The 24,374-nt window shown below is 43.9% G+C and overlaps 1 pseudogene; it reads left to right on the top strand.

The window, feature by feature from the left end:
- Positions 1-24,374, top strand: part of LOC147087292 (Fc receptor-like protein 5) — a 76,400-nt pseudogene that overhangs the window by 23,578 nt on the left and 28,448 nt on the right.

The raw sequence follows: 24,374 nt of genomic DNA, 5'->3' as shown, positions 1-24,374 counted from the left end.
CTGATCCTCACACACATCGCCTTTACTGAGGCATAATCTCAACAACTACTGATCCGTCCCAGTCAATGAATCCTCCACTATCCCCTTGGACTCTTCAATGGATCAACGAACGCCCCTGCCAATTTCCATCCAGAATGATGGTTTACTATTATATATGTATTTATATAAAAAGTCTGATGTGGAAGGGTATACGTGGAATAACCAATATACTTGTGATATGGATGGCAATTACTCCTTGGAAAAAAAGTATCTAAATGGTGTAGAGGAGAAGAGGAAACTGGGGGTACAGGCACACAAATCACTTCTAGTTGAGACACAGGTTAATAAGGCCATAACTAAGGTGGGTTTGCTCGCGTTGTTTTCTATGGAACAGAGAAGTCTGAGGAGAGACTTGAATAAGATGTTTAAAATGATGAGGGGCCTAGATTGAGTGGACAGGAAGCACCTGCATCGCCTCGCATAGAGGACAATAAAGAGGAGGCAAAGATTTAAAGTAAATTGTAAAAGGATTAGAATGGAGTTGAGGAGAGCTTTTTTACACCCAGAGGGTAGTGGGGTTCTGGAACTCACTGGCTGAAAGGGTGGTAGAGGGAGAATCCCTCATCACATTTAAAACGTGCTTGGATATGCATTTAAGTTCCATAACCTACAAGGCTATGGACCAAGAGCTGGGAAATGGGATAAGGCTGGATGGCACTTTATCGGTAGACTCAGACACGATGGCTCGAATGGCCTCATTTTGTGCCAGAAATTTCGGTGATGCTATGATTCTAGGAAAGCAAAGAATACCCTGGCATTCATTTCAAGAGGCCGAGAATTGGAAAGCAGGGAAGATAAAATAGAGAGCTTCATTAAAAGACATGAAGGTGGATAGGAAAAGACAAAAACTTAAGGAACGAATGCATGAATTTCAACAGTTATACATTACTTTCTGGCGCAAAAACAGAAAAGGAAAAGCAGCCAAAACATGGCTAACAAGATATATTACGGATAATATAAGATCCAAGGAGGAGTCACAAAAATTTGCCAGTAAAAGTAGCAAGCCAGAGGATTGGGAGCAGCTGAGAGTTCAGCAAAAAATGACCAAGAGATTGATTAAGAGGGAAAAATACAGTACAAGAGTAAACTTGCAAGAACCATAAAAGCGTATTGTAAAAGCATCTACAAGTATATAAAAAGAAAACGATTAATGAAAACAAATGTATGTCCCTTACAGTCAGAAGCGGGAGAATTTATAATGGGGAACAAGGAAATGGCATGGCAATTAAACAAATCCTTTGGTTCTGTCTTCACAGAAGAGGACAGCAATAACTTCCCGAAAATTCAAGGGACCCAAGGATCTAGTGAGAAGGAGGAATTAAAGTAAATTAGTATTATTAAAAAAATAGTGGTGGAGAATTTAATGGGACTGAAAGTTAAGTGAGGTTTAAACAGATGCTGCGAGTTGGGAATTGGCTCTTACTTTGCACCAAGGAAAGTGTCCGAGAGTGGGAGCAGTCAAACAACAACCTGCGAAAGCGAAAAAGCAACGTGACAGTCAGGGAAGGAGCTGATTGTTAATAGGACCTGGTGACTATTTCTACAGTCCAGTCGTTAAAGTAAAAGTAAAGTCTCTAGTTCAGAGTAAGTAATGTTTAAAGGGAAGTAAGGTCCCTAGTGTATTTAATATTCTTTAATTTAAAGGAAGAAAAGGGAGTATATTAAGGGTAGGACATGGCATGGCAGCTCGGCAATGTGGAGTGCTCCTCCTGTGCTATATGGGAAGTCAGGGACATTTTCGGTGTGCAGTGCGAACACATGTGCAGGAAGTGTCTATTACTACAGCTACTCGAATTCCACACTTCGGAGCTGGAGCTGCGGCTGGAGTCACTGTGGAGCATCTGTGAAGCTGAGATCTTCGTGCATAGCACGTTTAACGAGGTCGTCACACCGCAGTTAAACAGTGCACAGGGAAACAGGAAATGGGTGACCGCCAGACAGAGTAAAAGAGCTAGGATGGTAGTGCAGAAGTCCCCTGGGTCCATCTCCCTCTCCAACAGATTTTCAGTTTAGGATACTGATCGGGGAGATGGTTTCTCAGGGGAATGCAGCAAGATCCAAGTCCGTAGCACTACGAGTTGCACAGCTGCACAGGAGGGGAGGAAAAAGAGTGAGAGAGCAATAGTGATAGGGGATTCTATCGTAAGGGGAACAGATAGACGTTTCTGTGGCCGCAGACGTGACTCCAGGTTGCTATGTTGGCTCACTGGCGCTAGGATCAAGGATGTCACTGAACGGCTGCAGGGCATTCTGAAGGGGGAGAGCGAACATTCAGAGGTCGTGGTTCAAATTGGTACCAACGACATGGGTAGAAAGAGGGATGAGGTCCTGCAACAACAATGTAGTGAGCTAGGTAGCAGATTAAAAAGCAGGACCTCAAAGGTTGTAATCTCTGTATAACTCCCAGTGCCACATGCTAGTGAATATACAAATAGCACGATAGAGCAGATGAATGCGTGGTTGAAGAGTTGGTGCAGGAGGGAGGACTTCAGTTTCCTGGATCACTAGTTCTGCTCCTGGGGAAGATGGGGCCTGTACGAATCAGACGAGTTGCACCTGAACCGGAACGGGACCAAAATATTTGTGGTGAAGTTTGCTAGTACTGTTGGGGGGCGGGGGTTCAAACTAACTTGGCAGGGGGATGGGATAAGGAGTGGAGCTATAGTAGCGGGTGATGCACACCTACATATATCAGAAAAAACAAGTCAGCCTGGAAGACAGAGCAAATATGTAACAGCACATGGGAGTATGGCAACGCTGGATGGCATTTTTTTAATGCAAGGGGTCTTGCGAGTAAGGCAGATGAATTGATGTTGGTGATAAAAACATGGGAGTCAGATATTGTTGCAATAACAGAGATATGTTTGCGGACTGGCAGGTCAATATTCCGAGGTATAGAATTTTTAGGCGAGAAGGGGGAAGTGTAAAAGAGGAGGGGTTGTCGCATTATTAATCAAGGAGTCAATTACTGCTGTAAGGAGGGAGGTTATCTTAGAAGGTTCCTCTAACGAGGTCATATGGGTAGAACTTAAAAACAAAAAGGGGCCAAGCACTTTGCTGGGAGTGTACAACAGGCCGCCAAACAGTCAGGGGGAGATAGAGGAACTGATATGTTGGCAAATCTCAGAGAAGTGTAGAAACAATAGCGTAATAATAGTAGAGGATTTCAACTTCACCAATATCACCTGAGATAGTCAGAGTGTGAAAGGCATAGAGGGGGCAGAATACTTACAGTGCATCCAGGATAACTTTTTGAGCCATCATGTAGAAAGTTCTGAAAGAGAGGGGGCGGTACTTGAGCTAATTCTAGGGAATGTATCCGGGCAAGTGTTAGTAGTGTCAGTAGGAGAGCATTCATTGCGGTGACAGCGACCATAATTCGGTGATATTTAAGGAAGACATGGAAAATGACAAAGATGGACCGGAAATAAAGTGTCCAATTTGGGGGAAGGCCAATTATAATATGATAAGACAGGATCTGACCAAAGTGGACTGGGACCAGCTAATTGTAGGGAAATGCACATCAGAGTAGTGTGAGTCTTTCAGAAAGGAAATAGAGAAAGTACAACGGCATCATGTTCTCGTACAGGTCAACGGTGGGACCAACAAACCCATCGCACACTGGATGTCAAGGGACATACAAGAATGGATTAGGAAAAAAAGGCAGGCTTCTGGCAGATACATAGGAATGAAAACATTGGGAGTCCAAGATGAATAGAGAAAGTGCAGGTGGGCACTTATATATGCGATTAGGAGAGCGATGAGGGGCATGAAAAAACACTGGCGGGCAAAATAAAGCAAAATCTCAAGTTGTATAATAGAAAAATAGAAACATAGAAGATAGGAGCAGGAGTAGGCAATTCGGCCTCTCGAGCCTGCTCCGCCATTTAATGAGATCATGGCTGATCATCCAAATTCAGTATCCTGTCACTGCTTTCTCCCCATATCCCTTGATCCCTTTAGCCTTAAGAAATATATCTAACTCCTTCTTGAATATATTTAATGAATTGGCCTCAACAGCCTTCTATGGTAGAGAACTCCAGAGGTTCACCACTCTCTGGGTGAAGAAAATCCTCCTCATCTCTGTCCTAAATGGCTTACCCCTTATCTTTAGACTGTGGCCCCTGGTTCTGGACTCCCCCGCCATCGGGAACATCCATCCTGCATCTAGTCTATCCAGTCCTGTTAGAATGTTATAAGTTTCAATGAGATCCCCTTTCATTCTTCTAAACTCCAGCGAGTATAAGCCCAATCGACCCAATCTCTCCTCATACGTCATTCCTGCCATCCCAGGTATCAGTCTGGTGAGGCTTCGCTGCACGCCCTCCATGGCAAGAACCTCCTTCCTCAGATAAGGCGACCAAAACTGCACACAATACTCAAGGTGTGGTCTCACCAAGGCCCTGTACAACTGTGGAAAGACATCCTTGTTCCTATACTCGAATCCTCTCGCTATGAAGGCCAAAATACCATTTGCCTTCTTATCCACCTGTTGCACCTGCATGCTTATCTTCAGCGACCGGTGAACAAGGACACCCATGTCGCGTTGCACTTCCCTTGCTCCCAATCTATTGCCGTTCAGATAATAATCTGCCTTCCTTCCTGTTTTTGCCACGATAGTGAATAATCTCGCATTTATCCACATTATACTGCATCTGCCATGCAACTTCCGAATAATCCGACCTCTCCAAATCATACTGGACTGTCTCTGCATCCTCTTCACAGCAAACACGCCCAACCAGCTTTATGACGTCTGCAAACTTGGAGATATTGGCCCAGTAGTTCCGTTCCAAACGCGTGCCTACGGTCGGGGTACTCACGCGTCTGGCCGGCGGAAATGCCGGTTTTCAGCATGCACAGCGCATGCGGAGAAAACTGGCGTTTCCTGTCCTCTGAACGAAGGGGTTCAGAGGCACAGCGCATGCAACTGCACAGGCAGCGCGTGCGCAGTGAACTTCATCGATTTCATTCATGGATTCAGTGAGGTTCAGTCCTTACAACTTACACATGAAAAAAGCATGTGTAAAGTTGCTCCAGAGGCTCCGGAGGAAGATATATTTTATCGTGGAGCTTCTGAAAGGCAATATTTTTGTTTGGGAAAGGGAGGAAAGTTATTTTAAGAAATTATGAGATAAGTTTTAATGTTTAATTCCTTTTTTTAATCGGGTTTTCAGTACTCTAGGTAGAAGGAGCAATTGTGGCTGTGTGAATTGAATTTGCTGTGTTTATTAAATGTGAAAATGACTGTTCTAAAATGAGTAATGTAACATTTCCAACATTTTTAAGAAAGAAACGGTTCATCAGTAATATATTCTTTTAAGTAATTATGTATGTATGTCCGTATATTCCTTTACGTATATGTATATATTCCTTTACTAATGTGTATGAAGGTATGTATTTAATTATGATATTCCAATAAGTTACTTTCTCTGAAAGTCATAATTAAAAACATACATTCATACACAAGTAAAGGAATATATACATACATATACACAAAGGAATATATACAGACATACATACATAATTACTTAAAAGAATATATTACTGATGAAAAGTTTCTTTCTTAAAAATGTTGGCGTCATTTTCACATTTAATAAACACAGCAAATTCAATTCACATAGCCACAATTGCTCCTTCTACCTAAAGTACTGAAAAACCGTTTAAAAATAAAAATAAACTTTAAAACTTAGCTCAGCATTTCTTAAAATAACTTTCCTCCCTTTCCCAAACAAAAATATTGCCTTTCAGAAGCTCCACGATAAAATATATCTTCCTCCGCAGCCTCTGGAGCAACTGTACTCATGCTTTTTTCATGTGTAAGTTGTAAGGACTTAACCTCAATGAAAGCATGAATGAAACCGGCGAATTTTACTGCGCACGCGCTGCCTGTGCAGTTGCATGCGTTCTGCCTCTGAACCCCTTCTTTCAGAGGACAGGAAATGCCGGTTTTCCCCGCATGCGCTGTGCATGCTGAAAACCGGCATTTCCTCCTGCCAGATGCGTGAGCACCCAGATCGTACTCATGCATTTGGAACGGAGTTACTGGGCCAGCATTTTACAAGTCAATAAAATGAAAAAGTTAACAATTGCACGATTTGCCCCCTCGCATCTGCGACTGTGGGTCCAAGGAGGTGCATTGCGCAAGAGGTTATCGTCGTACGTATCCTCACACTGTTCCCTTTCGTGATCTGTATGAAGTGGTGGAAGAATTTCTGGCCATGTTAACACTCTTTCCGTGACCATAACCATCTTCATACCAGCCATTAGGGTGGTTAGTCCTATGGCGTGAGGGTTTTACGGGCTCCCACAACCCATCTGAGGGGGGGGGCACCCACACCCGCGGACGCAAGTATCCCACTGGATGTCCACCCAGAATTTATAGTTGGAGCTCCGACTCCACTTGCCGGGACTGTCTGGGGCGGGGCTCGCAACCCTATTCCTTCTGGCCCAGAAGCGGGGATGCTTACCGCTACGCAAAAGGCCCACTCCGTGCAAAAGGTGACACCCATACGTTTCCTGCGCCTTATCCCTCCCCGTGACTGGAGCCCTATGCTGCCACTTGAAAGACCAAGCTATCATCTGTACTTTTTGCGGCGCCTTGGACTTCTCATTACCAATGATGAGCAGGCGCTGCACATCCACCACGTTGAGGAGATTGCTGAGGTCATCATCAGTTCAATTGTGAGTTATTTTAATGCCGTGAATTGTGCTCATTCCAGCCATTTCACGTTGCTAATGTGAGTGGGCCTTTGGCATAGTGGTAGCATCCCCGCCGCTGGGCCACACGGCGTAGGGTTTCTAACCCCGCTCCAGACAATCCCGGCAAGTGGAGTCGGAGCTCCGGCACTAAATTCTGGGTAGACATCAATTGGGATATTTGCGTCCGTAGGTGTGGGTGGCCCCCCCCCTTCATATAGGTTGTGGGAGCCCGTAAAACCCTCCCGCCATAGGTCTAACCACCCTAATGGCTGGTACAAAGATGGTTACGATCACAGAAGGAGCGTTAAGCACGGCCAGAAATCCTTCCACCACTTCATACATTTCCCCAAAGGGAACAGTGTGAAGACACGTACGACGACGACGTTGCTAATTAAATAAATGGAATGAAAAAATGCTTTCAGGGCTTTTAAAAGGCTTTAATTCTGTTTAAAACTACTTCAGATTCTTCAAAAAAAGTAAACGTTTATAAAAGTTATCAAAAACTTCTTAAAAATACCAAAAACCTATTTAAAATGCTGCTCTACATGTAAAAATGCTTTGCAGCTTGTGAGAAACATTGGGGGCGTGTCCTTTTAAAATGAGACCTCAAGGGGCGTGTCTCACTCGCACTGCGTGCTCCAGGCTTCGCGCTGGCTGCACTCCTGGGCGGCGTGACGTCAGACGCTGCCCGGGAGTCAACATTTTAAAACAGGAATTCCAGGCGTCGCTGATGCTCAACGGCCAGCGCGTCGGGTAAGTGTAGATCGGGGGCATGCACGCGCGGCAAGCCCCCGACCCGAATTTCTGCCCCATTACAACTAGTTCCATCGTCTAGATCATTCATATATATTGTGATTAGCTGGGGTCCTAGCACCGATCCCCACTAGTCACTGCCTACCACTCGGAAAAATAACTGTTTATTCCAACTCTTTGCATCCTATCTGCCAACCAGTTCTCTATCCAATTCAGTAACTTGCCCCCAATCCCATGTTCTTTAAAGTTACACGCTAAACTCTTGTGCGGGATCTTATCGAAAGCCTTCTGAAAGTCCAAATACACCACATGCACTCGTTCTCCCTTATCTATTCTACCAGTTAAATCCTCAAAAATTCCAGTAGTTTAGTCCATCATGATTTAACTTTTGCAAATCCATGCTGAATTTGTCCGATCCTGTCACTATTTTCCAAGTGCTATATATAAGTATATTAAATGCAAGAGGATAACCAGGGAAAGAGTAGGGCCCATTAGGGACCACAGTGGCAATTTGTGTGTAGAGCCAGAAGATGTAGGTGAGGTTTAAAATGAATATTTTGCGTCTGTGTTTACTATGGAGAAGGACAATGTAGACATAGACATCAGGCAGGGGAATTGTGATATAAATGAGCAAAATAATCAGAGATTCATACAGTTATACAGCACAGAAGGAGGCCCATCGACCCATCGTGTCCACGCCGGCCATCAAGCCCTATCTGTTCTAATCCCACTTCCCAGCACTTGATCCGTAGCCTTGTATGCTATGGCGTTTCAAGTGCTCATCTAAATGCTTCTTGAATGTTGTGAGGGTTCCTGCCTCTTCCACACTTTCAGGCGTGAGGTCCAGATTCCAACCACCCTCTGGGTAAAAAAGTTTTTCCTCAAATCCCCTCTAAACCTCCAGCCTCTTACCTTGAAACTATCACCCTGGATATTGACCCCTCTACTAAGGGGAAAAGTTCCTTTCTATCTACCATATCTGTGCCCCATATAATTTTGTACACCTTAATCAGGTCCCCACTCAGTCTTCTCTGCTATAAAGAAAACAACCCTAGCCTGTCCAGTCACTCTTCATAGCTGAAACGCTCCAGCCCAGGTAACATCCTGGTGAATCTCCTCTGCGCCCTCTCCAATGCAATCAAATCCTTCCTATAGTGTGGCTTAACTAGCGTTTTGTACAGCTCCATCATAACCTCCCTGCTTTTATATTCTATGCCTCGGCGAAGGAAGGCAAGTGTCCCATATGCGTTTGAACCACGTTATCTACCTGCCCTGCTGCCTTCAGGGATCTATGTACATGCACACCAAGGTCCTTCTGATCTTCTGTCCTCCCTACGATCCTGCCATTCATTGTATATTCCCTTGCCTTGTTAGTCCTCACAAAATGCATCACCTCAGAATTATCAGGGTTAAATTCAATTTTCCACTGTTCTGCATATCAAATCAACCCGTCTATATCGTTCAGTAGCATGAGGCTTCCCTCTTGCTGTCTTCCACTCCACTAATTTCCGTGTCATCTGCAAACTTCCTGATCATACCTCCTACATCCATATCTAAATTATTGATATTGTGGAGATGCCAGTGTTGGACTTGTGTGGACAAATGTGAGAAATCAGAAAACATCATGTTATAGTCCAACAGCTTTATTTGAAATCACAAGCTTTCGGAGCGCTTCTCCTTCATCGGGTGAAGTGGAGAGATGCATACAAGCACAGAATATAGAGTCAGAGTGCACTGCCAGATGGTTACAGGTAAACCTTCTAACTGCCCTTTATCACACCTCGGCAGAGAGATAATCACAGCAATCGAAGGTGTGAATGGTGTCCAAACAGATCAGTCAGGAAAACATTACATCAAAGAACAAAGAGGTGGTGTCATAAGGGGTCAAATGCTGCAGATGCTGGGGTCTGTATGAAAAACAAAAAACAAGCAAAAAACAATTTTTTGCAGGAAATCACAGCAGGCCCGGCCGCACATGTGTAGAGCATTGTCGTGTGTCTTGAAGGCCGCTTTGGAGAATGCTTACCCGAAGTTCGGAGCTGAGTGTTCCCCGACTGGGAGGGAACACTCCTGCCTGGCCATTGTTGTGCGGTATCCGCTCATCCGTTGTCGCAGTTTCTGCATGGCCTCGCTGATGTACCATGATCTGGGGCATCCTTTCCTGAAACGGAAAATCTCATGATGCTCCACTTCTCCAGCTTCCACCCTAACCACGTTAGAGATGCCATCCCCTATAGACAAGCCTTGTGAATACAGAGGATCTGCTCAGAGGAGGAGGAACGCGATGGACACCTACAGACGCTGAAAGACGCCCTCGTAAGAACGGGATATGACGCTCGACTCTTCGATCGACAGTTCCGACGGGCCACAGCAGAAATCGCATAGACCTCCTCAGAATACAAACACGGGACACAACGAACAGAGTACCCTTCGTCGTCCAGTACTTCCCCGGAGCAGAGAAACTACGCCATGTTCTTCGCAGCCTTCAACATGTCATCGATGACGACGAACACCTCACTAAGGGCATCCCCACGCCTCCAGTACTCACCTTGAAACAGCCGCCTAACCTCAAACAGACCATCGTTCGCAGCAAATTACCCAGCTTACAGGGGAACAGCGACCACGACATCACACAACCCTGCCACGGCAAACTCTGCAAGACATGCCAGATCATCAACACAGCTACCATCATCACTCGTGAGGACACCACCCACCAGGTACATGGTACATGCTCATGTGACTCGGCCAAAGTTGTCTACCTCATACGTTGCAGGAAAGGATTCCCCGGAGCATGGTATATCAGCGAGAACATGCAGACACTGCGACAACGGATGAACGGACAACACACAACAATCGCCAGGCAGGAGTGTTCCCTCCCAGTCGGGGAATACATCAGCAGTCAAGGACACTCAGCCTCTGATCTTCGGGTAAGCATTCTCCAAGGTGGCCTTCGAGACACACGACAACGCAAAATCGTCGAAAGAAACTGATAGCCAAGTTCCGCACTCATTAGGATGGCCTCAACCGGGATCTTGGGTTCATGTCACGCTACATCTAACCCCACCTGGCGTATAGTCATCCAGACTCGAGTAGTCATTGGCTTGTTCTCTCTACACAGCTGCGGCCAGACCTGCTGTGATTTCAGGCAAAAAATTGTTTTTTGCTTGTTTATTGTTTTTCATACAGACCCCAGCATCTGCAACATTTGACCCCTTATGACTCCACCTCATTGTTCTTTGATGTAATGTTTTCCTCACTGACCTGTTGGGACTCGATTCACACCTTTGATTGCTGTGATTATCTCTCTGCCGAGGTGTGATAAAGGGCACTTAGAAGGATTACCTGCAATCATCTGGCAGTGCTCTCTGACTATATATGCTGTGCCTATATGCATCTCTCCACTTCAGCTGACGAAGGAGCAGCGCTCTGAAAGCTTGTGATTTCAAATAAAGCTATTGGACTATAACCTGGTGTTGTGTGACTTCTCACATAAATTATTGATGTATACTACAAGGAGCAACGGAACACGCACTGACCCCTGCAGTACACCACTGTACACAGGCTTCCAGTCATAAAAGGAACCTGCGATCATCACCCTCTGCCTCCTGCCACTAAGACAATTTTGATCCAATGTGCCAAATTGGCCTGGATCCCATGGGCTCTAACCTTCTTGACCAGTCTCCCATGCGAGTCTTTGTCAAAAGCCTTACTTTGAAAAGAAAACCGTGTTTGACCAACCTACTGGAATGTTTGAGGATGTAACTGGCAGATATATAAGGGAGAAACTGTTAACATGGAGTATTTGGATTTTCAGAATGCCTTTGATAAAGTTCCACACAAGAGTTCAGTGTGCAAAAATAAAACACATGGGATTGGGAGTAATATACCGGCAGGGAGAGAAAATTGTTTAACAGACAGGAGACTGAGGGTAGGAAGAAATTGATCTTTTCAGGGTGCCATAGGGATCAGTGCCTGGGCGCCAGCTATTCACAATATATATCAATGATTTGGATGAGGGAAATATGTAATATTTCCATGTTTGCTGACGACACGAATTTGGTGGGATTTGTGAGTTATGAGGAGAAGGCAAAGAGGATTCAAGGCGATTTAGACAAGTTGAGTGAGTGGGCAAATACATGGTAGTATAACGTGCATAAATGTGAAATTATCCACTTCGGTTCGAAAAACAGAAATGTAGAGTATTACATAAATGTTGAAAATTTGGGAAATACTGATGTACAAAAGGAACTGGCTGTCCTTGTACACCAGTCACTGAAAGCAAACATGCAGGTGCTGCAATCAGTTAGGAAGGCAAATGGTATGTTGGCCTTCATTGCAAGATGATTTGGGAGGGAAAGCAGTGAGTGAGGGGGACATAAAAAACCTTGCAAATGGACATAGACAGGCTAAGTGAGTGGGCAGAAATTTGGCAGATGGAATATAATGTTGGAAAGTGTGAGGTTATGCACTTTGGCAGAAAAATCAAAGAGCAAGTTATATCTAAGTGGAAAGAAACTGCAAAGTGCTACAGTACAAAGGGATCTGGGGTCCTGGTGCATGAAACACAGAAGGTTGTTATGCAGGTACAGCAGGTGATCAGGAAGGCCAATGGAATCTTGGGTTTTATTGCAAGGGGAATGGAGTATAAAAGCAGGGAAGTCTTGCTTCAGTTATACAGGGTACTGCTGAGGCCACACCTGGAATACTGCGTACAGTTTTGGTTTCCATAATTAAGAAAAGATATATTTGCTCTCGAGTCAGTTCAGAGAAGGTTCACTCGGTTGATTCCGGAGATGAGGGGGTTCACTTATGAGCACAGGTTGAGTAGGTTGGGCCTCTACTCATTGGGACTCAGAAGAATGAGTGTCGATCTTATCTAAGCATATAAGATTGTGAGGGGGCTTGATCGGGTGAATGCCGGGAGGATGTTTCCACTGATGGGTGAGACCAGAACTAGGGGTCATAATCTTAGAAGAAGGGGCTGCCGTTTCAAAACTGAGATGAGGCGAAACTTCTTCACTCAGAGGGTAGCAAATCTGTGGAAGCTGCAACATTAAATACATTTAAAACGGACATAGACAGTTTCCTAGCTTATAAGGGAAGTAAGGGTTATGGGAGCGGGCAGGGAAGTGGACCTGAGTCCAGGTTCGGATCAGCCATGATACTAATGAATGGCGGAGCAGGCCCGAGGGGCCATATGGCCTACTCCTTGTCCTACTTCTTATGTTCTCATGTTCTTATTTGAATACAGGAAAAAAGCTGTCTTACTACACCTGTACAGGGCCTTGGTGAGACAACACCAGGAGTACTGTATGCAGTTCAGGTATCCTTACCTCAGAAAGGATATACTTGCCATAGAGGGAGTGCAGCGAAGGTTCACCAGACTGATTCATGGGATGGCAGGGCTGTCGTATGAGGAGCGATTGGGTCGACTAGGCCTCTATTCTCTAGAGTTTAGAAGAATGAGAGGGGATCTCATTCAAACGTATAAAATTGTGACAGGACTAGACCGACTCGATACAAAGAGGATATTTCCCTTGGCTGGGGGTATATAACGAGGGTTCACAGTCTCAGGATACGGGGTAGTACATGTAGGACTGTGATGAGGAGAAATTTCGTCACTCACAGGGTAGTGAACCTGTGTAATTCTCTACCTCAGAAGGCTGTGGCGGCCAAGTAACTGATTGTTTTGAAGAAGGAGATAGATAGATTTCTAGACGCAAAAGGCATCAAGGGGTATGGGGAGAGAGCGGGAATATGGTATTGAGTTAGAGGATCAGCCATGATCATATTGAATGGCGGTGCAGGCTCGAAGTGCCGAACGGCCTACTCCTGCTCCTATTTTTCTCTGTTCTTTGTTTATAAGTTAACCTTGTATAGACCAGGGTATTACTACACTTGGAGCATTCTGCAGAGTCCTGGTCTCCATTTTATAAAATGGATATCGAAGCACTGGAGAAGGTGCAATGTATAGACCAGGGTTTAACTACACTTGGACATTGTGCAGAGTCCTGGTCTCCATATTATCACATGGATATCGAAGCACTGGAGAAGGTGCAATGTATAGACCTGAGTTACACTAAACTTGGAGCACGGTGCAGAGTCCTGGTCCCCATTGTATAAAATAGATATCGAAGCACTGGAAAAGGTGCAATGCATAGACCAGGGTTTTACTACACTTGGAGCACTTTGCCGAGTTCTGGTCTCCATATTATCAAGTGGATATCGAAGCACTGGAGAAGGTGCAATTTATAGTCGAGGGTTTTACTGCACTTGGAGCACTGTGCAGAGTCCTGGCCTCCATTTTATATAATTGATATCGAAGCACTGAATAAGGTGCAATGCATATTGACAAGGAGGATACCAGAACTGAAAGGCTATATCTATCAGGAAAGATGGAACAGGTTTGCGCTCCTTTCTCTAGGAAAGGGAGGACTGGAGACGGGGATCTGATGTAGGTCTTTAAGTTTATGAAAAGTTTTGTCAGGGCAGACGCAGAAAAGATGAGTCCACATGTGGGGGAGACCAGAAATAAGTTCCATAAATAGAAGCTCGTCACTAATGATGATAATAGGGAATTAAAGAGAAACTCTTTACCCAGAGAGACACCAATGCAAATGTAGATCAGTAATTTAAATCCCTTTTATATTTCGGTTGATCATACAATCATGGAATCATGAAGATTTACAGCACAGACGGAGGCAATTTGGCCCGGCCTGCCTGTCGCGGCTTTTGGAAAGAGTGGCCCATTTTAGTCCCATTCCTCAGCTTTTCGCTTAATCCTGCAAATTAGTCATCTTCAAGTACATGTCCAATTGCCTTTCGAGAGTTCCTCTGGAATCTGTTACCACGACCCTGTCAGATAGTACGGTCCGGAGCTTAGACTTGTACGGCCTTCAGCCCTCGCTCTCCCTTTATCTCCCTTATCCAGTCTCGCTGATTCCCCCTCGTTCCATTGCTCAATGATTCTCGCAGTCCTTCTCTCTCTGTTTCTCTCCCAATCCTGTTATTCATCTTTCTGTCGTCTTCTCTTTCTATCGTGTGCTCTCTTCCACTTCATTTGCGAATCCATTTAACCTGTTAATTGTTCTTTCCTCTCTCTGGATGCTATCTTTGATTTGTCGTGATCTCTCTCTCTTCCTCTCCCACGCTGTTCCTGTCTATCTCTGTCTCAATCTCTCTCCCTCTCTTTGTATTTCTCTCTCTGCTAGCCATCACGTAGCTCTGTGCCTTATAACCCCGGGTAGTTTGATGTGGACAGACTAGATAAGGTGGGGTTATACGCTTGGAGCAGAAAATAATAAGTGGAGTATCAAGAGAGTTGTTCCAAACTATGACGCGTATCGATAGAATGAATAAAAAGAAACTGCAACCAAAGGACAAAGATTTAAATTAATTGGCAAAAGAACCAGGATGGATAAAAAGGGAATTGTTTTCCAAAGCGAGTTTTTATGATCTGGAATGAACTGCCTGAATTGGTGGTGGAAACAGATTGAATATTACCCTCCAAATAGAATTGAATGAATACCTAAAAACGGAATAGCTGTATGACTCCGGGAAAAGGGCAGCGGTTGAGACTAATTGGAAATCTCTTTGAATGCTTCTGGTGGGCCCACAGTTTCAAATGTGAATCCAAGGAGTTTAGTAGGTTGTTCACTCCTTTTTTTCGAATTATGGGCAGCAGGCACATGGGAACACCATCACCTCAAAGTTCCCTCCAAGTTCCACACCATCCTGAATGGGTTCAATTAGAAGGCCACCGACCTTCTGAAGGGAAAACTAATGAAGGTCAGCAGTTGCTGGCCATGCCAGTGACTGTCACAGCGGTAATGATAACAATATTGCGGGCCCACCAAAACTTGTCCATTATTTGAAATGTGTGACCGTCACAGCCTCGCTGAGATTGGTTTCTAATGCCCTTCCCTTGGTGGAGGATTCATAATTGCATTGGTTCCAGTCACGGTGCGGGTACAATGGTGACTTTCGCTCTCTCAGATCGCATCATCACCTGGGCTAAATTAGCAGCACTGGGCTTTTCAAAGCAAACTTCTTTGTTCTGCTCGTATCCCAGAGTAAAATGTTCAGCCTTAAACCAGACTTTTGACAGCAAACTCGAGCTGATTTAGGTTCTTTGGCACCGCCGTTTGATTTCCTACATTACAACAGCGAATACACTGCAAAAGTAATAAATTGTCTGCAAAGTGATTTTGGACGTCCCGCGTTCATGAAAGGTGCTACAGAAATGCAAGTCTTTCTTTGTTTCCTTGTAATCAAATCCCGAACTCACCTTTTGTGGAATCTCTGTAAGCAATGTGAAACTGCACTTTAACACTGCACAATCAACATTGAGTTACCAACCTGGCACTGCACATGAAAGTCCGCAGACCCAATTCTAAAGGCTATTTCTATGTATTTTACCACAGATCCGCTAACAGCGCCAGTGATATCTGTTGACCAACCGACTGGGCTTTATGTAGTAGGAGCGACAGTCACCATTACCTGCACTGTGACCGGAGATTATCGCTATAAAACCATTTACTTTTACAAATATAATCAACGGCTGTACTCCGATCAAATTGTCACAAAGGACAATATTGGAACATTCCCGGTTACCAGTAAAGACCAAGGAGGGCGGTACCAGTGCCGATATGATTTCTTCGTTCATGGAAGGTGGTTAGAATCTCACCTCAGCGAGTCTGTGACGGTCACTGTAACAGGTGAGTGACAGGGAGCAGAGGATTTTAGTATGTTTTTTTCAAGCTCCTGAAATTCTTTATACAATCATGCTTTAATCATTGGAACAATATGAATGGTTTAATATTAGGAGAGAAGAAGATAACCTAATGGGATTTGATCTTATCGCTCAACTGTAGACAGGATTTGTCCACCCGTTTTATGCCTCGCCTGATAATGTTTTCCATTTATTTATTTGTGTAAAATCGAATCGTGACCACTTGTTTCAAGGAACCACCTAAGAAAAATTATCCTCTACATGTTCGAACTATCAAAGTTTAATGGCACAATGACAGCACGGCGCCAGGGATTTACATCCACTGAATGTAACGTCACCTCAGAAACCTCTCCAGATTGACTGGCGTTGAAACATTACAGGTTACGCTGTCAGGGAACAGAATCTGCGTGCCGAGACTTGCAAAATGGTCCTGTATTTTAATCTAATTACATTGTGAGGTTCCAGATCAGTCTCTGCATTGCATTTCGGCAGCAACTCACAAACAGGTGACCTTCTCCACCCAGGAGGACCAGGGCAGCATGCACATGGGGAAACCATCACCAACAAATTCACAAACAAAAACATCAATTGCAAATTTCCCTCCATATAAACACTACGGCTGCTAGAGCAGATCTGAGGTGAGAAATTCTGCGGTGAATAACTCACCTCCTGACTCCGAAAAGGCATTCCACCATCTGCATGCACAAGTCAGGAATGTGATGGAATACTCTCCACTTGCCTGGATGAGTGTAGCTCGAACTCAGGAACCTTGACACCAACCAGGACAAAGCAGCCTGCTGGATTGGCACGCCAGCCACCACCTTAAACATTTACTCCAACCACCACCAGCGCAATGTGGCTGCAATGCATACCATCTACAAGATGCACTGCAGCAACTCATGAAGACTTCTTGAGCAGCACCTCCCACACCCACGACCTCTCCCTCCTAGAACGACAGGGGTAGCAGGCGCATGGGTGCACCAACACCTCAAAATCAACTCCACATCACACACGATCCTGCTGTTCCTTCATCGTCGCTAGATCCAAATCTTAGTACTCAATATTTTGTTTTACACTTTGACCTCACCGGACTTGCTGTGATTCAATTAGAAGGCCACCCGTCACATTCTGAATGGGAAGCTAGGGATGGACAGTAGTTGCCGGATATGCCAGCGACTATTCCAGCAGTAACGATAACAATAATATCCGGCCCACCAAAACAATTCAGTTATTTGAAATGTGTGACGGTCTCAGCCTCAATGAGGTTGGCGGAGGTTTCATACTTGAACTGGTAGCGCTCGCAGTGTGAGTATAATGGAGCCTTTAAATCTTTCTGATCGCATCTTCATCTGGGCTACATTAGATGCACTGGGCATTTGAAAGCAACCTTTTACGTGTTCCGCTCGTATCCCGGAGTAAAATCTCTGGCTTAAAACCGGGCTTTGTACAGAGAACTGGAGCTTATTTAGGTTATTTTGCTCCGCCATTCAATATCCTATGTTACAACAGCGGCTACAGTTCAAAAGTACTAAATTGGCTGTAACTTGCTTTGGGACGTCACAAGGTCATGAAAGGCACTATAGAAATGCAAGTCTTTCCTTCTGTGTAATCAAATTCCGAACTCCCCTTTTGTGGAATCTCTCTATCTGATATGAAACTGCGCTTCAACACCACACATTCATCAGTGAGTTCCCAACCTTGCACTGCACATGAAAATCCGCAGATCCATTTCACATTGTACTTTCTATTTATTTTACCACAGGTCCACTAACAATACCACTGATATCGCTTGATCAACCGACTGGGGCATATGTAGTAGGAGAGACGGTCACCATTACCTGCAACGTGACTGGAGATAGTCGTGATAATAACTTCTACTTTTACAAAGATGATCAATATCTGCAATCCGAACAATTTGTCACAAAGAACAACATTGGAACAATCCCGGTTACCAGTACAGACCAAGCAGGGCGGTACCAGTGCCAATATAGGACCTCCGTCAATGGAAGGCAGTTAGACTCCCTACGAAGCGCGTACGTGATGGTTATTGTAGCAGGTGAGTGACAGGGAGCAGAGATTTTTGATATGTTTTATCATCACTCGTGATATGTTTATTAATTTCTGCTTTAATCACTGTAACAGAATTAATGGTTTAATATTAGGAGAGAGGAATATAACAGAATTGGTTTTACGAATATAAGAACTTAAGAAATAGGAGCAGGAGTAGGCCATTTGGACCTTCAAGTCTGCTCCGCCATTCAGTAAGACCATTGCTAATGTTCTACATCATCTGTACTTTCCTGCACTTTCCCCATATCCCTTGATTCATTAAATATTCAAAAACATATCTACCTGTCTTGAATATACGAAACGACTGAGCCTTCACAACCCTCTGGGGTAGTGATTTACAAAGATTCTTGACCCTCACAGAGGAGAAATTTCTCCTCATCTCATTCCTAAATGGCCGACCCCTTAATCTGAGACTGCGCACCTTGGAGGTAGCCTCACATTTCTCCACATTATGTTCAAATTGCCGTGTTCTTGCCCAATTACATAGCCTGTCTGTATCCCCTTGAAGCCTCATTGCATCCTGCTCACAACTTATGTTACAACCCAGCTATGTATCATCAGAAAACATAGATATAATAAATTCGGTCCCCTCATCCAAATCATTGCTATAGATTGTGAATAGCTGAGGCCCAAGCACTGATCTTGCGGTATCCCACCAGTTACAGCCTGCCAACCCGCAAATGACCCGTTTATTCCTACTCTCTGCTTTTTGTCCGTTAACTGATCCTCTATAAATGCTAGTATATTACCACCAATCGAATGAGCATTAATTTTGTTTAATAACCTATTGTGTGGCAACTTATACAATGCCTTCTGCAAATCCAAAAACACCATATCCACTGGTTCCCCCTTATCTATTCTGCTAGTTACAACCTCAAAAACCTCCAACAAATTTGGCAAACACGTTTACCATTTCATAAATCCATGTTGACTCTGCCAATCCTATTATTATTTTCGAAGTGCCCTTTTACTAAGTCCTTAATAATAGATTCTAGCTTTTTCTCGAATACTGATGTCAGGTCAACTGGTCTGTAGTTCACCATTTTCTCTCGCCCTCCTTTCTTAAATAGTGGGGTTACGTTTTGTTTTTATTGCTCAAAACTTGACAGGATCCCTGTAACACTGACCCTGCATTCAGACCCTATGAATCTATTAGCGGCAAGGGGCGTTACAGGAGATAATGGGATGAAAATCGTTACGGGCGGAAGCGCAAAACGAGCGAAAGCAAATCAGCCTCCCGTTTCACACCCCATGAATTCAGATTCCATTGTAGGCAATGGGAACGAAAGTCCGGTGATGTGTAAAACGGGCTGATGATGGGCTATCGCTTGTTTTAGGCTACTGTACAGGACTAATGATTACCTCATTGTGTCAGAATTTTGTTAATTCAACCCGGCCAAAGAATCATGACAGCGCAGCCCGTGGCCAAACTTGGAGAGTAACTGTAACCACATTCTCCAGGCGGGAAAGCGGCGGAGAGTGATCGGACTCCCGTTTTATTCTCCGCCCAATTATAACCTGTATTGACTTGAATGGATTGTAATATCGTGCTAGTTTACAATTGCCCCTGTGACTGAGTACTGAGGGAATGCTGTGTGATGGAGCTGAGAGACCCGATAATTAGCGATGTGAAGACAAGCCATTCTGACAGGGGAACTGCAGGCTGGCTATTATAATTACACAATCAAAGTCCCTGATTTCAAATTTTACTCCCTAAATCTCTGGGCCTACCACAGCGAAATGTTTAATGCCAAATGTCATCATCCTGATATTTTTTTATTCCACTGAATGTATGGTCAATTCACGAGAAACCGCCAGATTGGTTGGCCATGTCAGATTACAGATTCTCAGTCAGAAAACCGGAACTGCAGAATGAGATTTACGAAATCATCCTGATATGTGAAATATTTAACTTAAGCTCATTGTAGCATTCCATATCACTCAATGGGTTGCATTTTGACGGCACTCCGCACACCCACGACCTCCATCATCAGAAAGGACGATGGCAGCAGCTGCATGGGAACAGCATCATCTCCCAGTTCCACATCCAAGTCAGACACCATCCTGACTGGGAACTGTATCTGGCGTTCCTTCTGTGTCGCTCGCTCAAAGGCCTGAAAGTCCGTACCAAACAGCATTGTGGGAACACAAGTGGATTCAAGAAGTGGGCTGACAATCATCTCAAGGGCAACTGGGGTTGGGCAGTAAATGTCGGCCTTGCCAACGACGCCCACGTCCTAAATTCCAGCAAAAATGAATTCCTTCATATGAAATGCACATCCCCACGTTTCATGGGAGTTGTTCACTCTGGTTAATCAGGTTATGGCTCCACAAAGTTAGTAGAAATGTGAATTTCAATCCAACCCTTCTCTTGGTATCAAAGAGGGACATTGCATCGATGAGCCCACGTTATTGAACTGGATCCCCAGCTGGTTTATTTTATGTCCCACTTCTGTTTGAAACCATCAGTTCCACTTTTATAGAATCTCAACCTCTGATACGGACCTTTCAATTTTTCACGTCACAATGGTAATTGAGTTACCAACATTTGACGGCACAAGAAAATGCAGCAATCCATTTCTGTTGTTCTTTTCATTTACTTTACCACAGATTCGCTAACAGCAGCAAATATATTAATGCAGAAGAGTGCGAGGTGATACATTTTGGCAAGAAGAATGAGGAGAGGCAATAAATGGTAAAATTCAAAATGAGTGCATGAACATAGACATCTGGGGTTATATGTCGACAGATCGTTGAAGGTGCCAGGGTAGGTAGAGAAAGCGGTTAAAAAATCATACAGGATCCTGAACTTCATAAATAGAAGCATAGAGTACAAAAGCAAGGAAGTTATGATGAATCTTTACAAAACACTGGTTCGGCCTCAAAGCGATTATGTCTAATTCTTGGCACCACAGTATAGAAACGATGTGAAGGCAGTAGAGAGGGTGCATAAAAGATTTACGAGAATGATTCAAAGGGTGAATGATATCAGTTACGTGGATTCAGCAGAGAAGTTGGAGTTGTTCAGCTGAGAGCAGTGATGGTTGAGAGGAGATTTACTTTACATAGGATTACATAGGACTAAGTCGGATATACGACACAGAAACAGGCCATTCAGCCCAACCAGTCCATGCCAACGTTAATGCTCCACTCGAGATTCCTCCCGGTTTACCTCATCAAAATCTATCACCATAAACCTCTCTTCCCTTTTCCCTCATATGCTAAACTCGCCTCCCCTTAAATTCATCGATACTTTTCCCTTCAACCAATCCCTGTGATAACGAGTTCCACATCCTCACCATTCTCTGGGTAAAGACGTTTCTTATGAATTCGCTATTGCATTTCTTGGTGACTATCTTATATTAATGGCCTCTATTTATGAACTTCCCCACAATTATAAACATTCTCTCTTTATCGAATCTATCAAAACCTTTCATAATTTTAAAGACCTCTTTCAGGTCACCCCACCACCTCCTCTTTTCAAGAGAAAAGAGACCCAGCCTGTTCATCCTTTCCTGATATGTATACCCTCGCATTTCTGGCATCAGCCTTGGAAATATCCTCTGCACCATCTCCAGTTCCTCTATATTATTTTAAAATATGGCGACCAGAACTGAGCGCAGTTAGTGTGGTCTATCCACGTTTCGATTCAGGTTTAGCAAAACTTCCCTACTTTTCAACTCTAAACCTCTAGAAATAAACCCTAATTCTTGGTTTGCTTGTTGATGGCTTTGCTAACCTGTGTCGCAACTTTTAGTGAATTGTGTAGTTGTACTACGAGATCACTTTGCTCTTCTACCCAAACTAGACTCGCACCATCCAATTAATATTTGACTTCCCTGTTCTTCCTACCAAAACGTCATACATCACATTTATATGTGTTTATGTTCATTTGCCAATTATATGCCCATTCTGCAAGTTTATTCATGTCAGCCTGTAATTTGTTGTAGTCCTCCTCAGGATTGACTATACCCCAACCAATTTGGTGTCATCCACAAATTTAAAAATTGTGTTTTTGATTTCAAATCTAATTCGAAAATATAAATTGAGAACAACAGTTGTCCCAGCTCTGATCCTTGTGGAAAACCACTACACACTTCTGCCACTGTGATAAGCTACACTTTACTCCCACTCAATGCTTTCTGTCTTGAAGCCAGCTAACTATCCATTCTGCTACTTGTTCCCTGACTGCACATTATCTGATATTGTATATCAGTCTATTATGGGTTACCTTATGGATGGCCTTTTGAAAATCTAGGAAAATTAAACCTACTGCATTATCATTGTCGACACTTTCTGTTAACTCTTCAAAAAATTCAATGATGATGGTCAAGCAAGACTTTCCCTTTTGAAATCCATGCTGACTAATCATTTCTATGTCTTCTGTTTCGGGATGTTCTTCTATTTTATCCTTTAGTAAGTGCTCCATTTTTTTCTACTATCGATGTTAAGCTGACTGGTCTATAATTCCCTGGACATGTTCTATGCCCCTTCTTAACTATAGGTATTACATTCACTATCCGCCAAATCTCTGGCACAACACTTTTTTAAACGAATTATTAAATGTTTGTTGTAATACCTCTGCTATCGCTTCGCTAGATTCTACTAAAATGTGTGGACGCAATCCATCCAGATCAGGGGTTTTATTCTCTTTGAGTTTGATTAGTTTAGTTAATAAATCCTTTTTATTTTAAATGCACTTATCTCGTTACTAATCTCATCATCAAATGAGATGCCCAGCTGTTCTATCTCCCTGGTAAATACTGAAGCAAAATAATTATTTAATGTTTCTGGCATCTCTCTATCGTTACCTGTGGTATTATCCTATCTACCCGTTAATGGCACTATTCCCATCCCAATTCTCTTACTTATTGAGGTGCCTGTAAAATATTTTACTGTTGTGTTTTAAAGATGGTTCTAGATGAAATGTAAAAGCCAATTGCTGAATTAAAGACAGCTGCCATGTGAGGGAAAGAAACCAATTGATACAGGCAGAGGTTATGATCTGAAATTGGTGAAGTCGATGTTGAGTCCAGACGGTTGTAATGTGATTAATCGAAGAGGAGGCAATGTTCCTCGAGCTTACGTTAAGCTTCACTGCAACAGTGTAAGAGGCCGAGGATGGAGATTTCAGAGTGGGAGTGAAGTGGAGAATTATAGTGACAGGTGACCGGGAGCTCAGGTCACCCTCACGGACTGAATGGGGGAGTTCCACAAAGCAGTCACACAATCTGCGTTTTGTATCCCCAATGTGGAGAAGACCACATCGTGAATACGAATACAATATACTAATTTGCAAGGCATACAAGTAAATCGTTGTTTCAGCTGGAAGTAGTGTTTGGGGCTCTCGACAGTGGGAAGGGAGGAGGTAAAAGGGCAGTTGTTGCATCTCTTGCCCTTGCACGGGAAGGTGCTGGGCGAAGGGGGAGGGGTGTTGTCGGGGGGGGAGCTGTGGACCAGGGTGTCGACGAGGGAGCAGTGCCTTTGGAATGCACAAAGCAGAGGTGAGAGGAAGATGTGTTTGGTGGATGAGATCACGCTGGTGATTTCGTAAATCCTGGAGGATGATCCATCGAAGGTGCAGGCTGGTGGGATGAAAGTTGAGGACAAGGCGAAACCTACTGTCGTTCTGGGAGGGTTGGGATGGAATGAAAGCAGAAGTGCGGGAACTGGAATGAACACAGCAGTGGGCCATGTCAACCATGGTAGAGGGGAATCCTCGGCTGAGGTAAACGAATTACAAATCAGAAGCACTAGTAGGGAAGGTGGCATCGTCAGAGCAAGTTTGAAGGAGACACCGGGAGAATGGAATAGTGGATGCATTGGTTGTCATCTTCCAAAATTCTATAGGTTATGCAATAGTTCCTGTAGATTGTAGGGTGACAAATGTAATACCACTACTTAAAAAAGGAGGGAGAGTGGAAACCGGAAACTACAGGCTGGTTAGCCTAACATCAGTAGTATGGAAAATGCTAGAGTCAATTATAAAGGATGTGATATCAAGACACTTTATTTTTCCTGCCAAAGTGGATTCCCTCGCACTTTCCCACATTATACTCCAACTGTCATATGTTTGCGCATT

This window comes from Somniosus microcephalus, unplaced genomic scaffold, assembly GCF_052327205.1.
Source record: "Somniosus microcephalus isolate GS21.2 unplaced genomic scaffold, FLI_Smic_1.0 unresolved_chr6, whole genome shotgun sequence".
Lineage (NCBI taxonomy): Eukaryota > Metazoa > Chordata > Chondrichthyes > Squaliformes > Somniosidae > Somniosus > Somniosus microcephalus.
The sequence above is the reverse complement of the archived record's forward strand: the minus strand, read 5'-3'. Positions and strand labels throughout refer to the sequence as shown.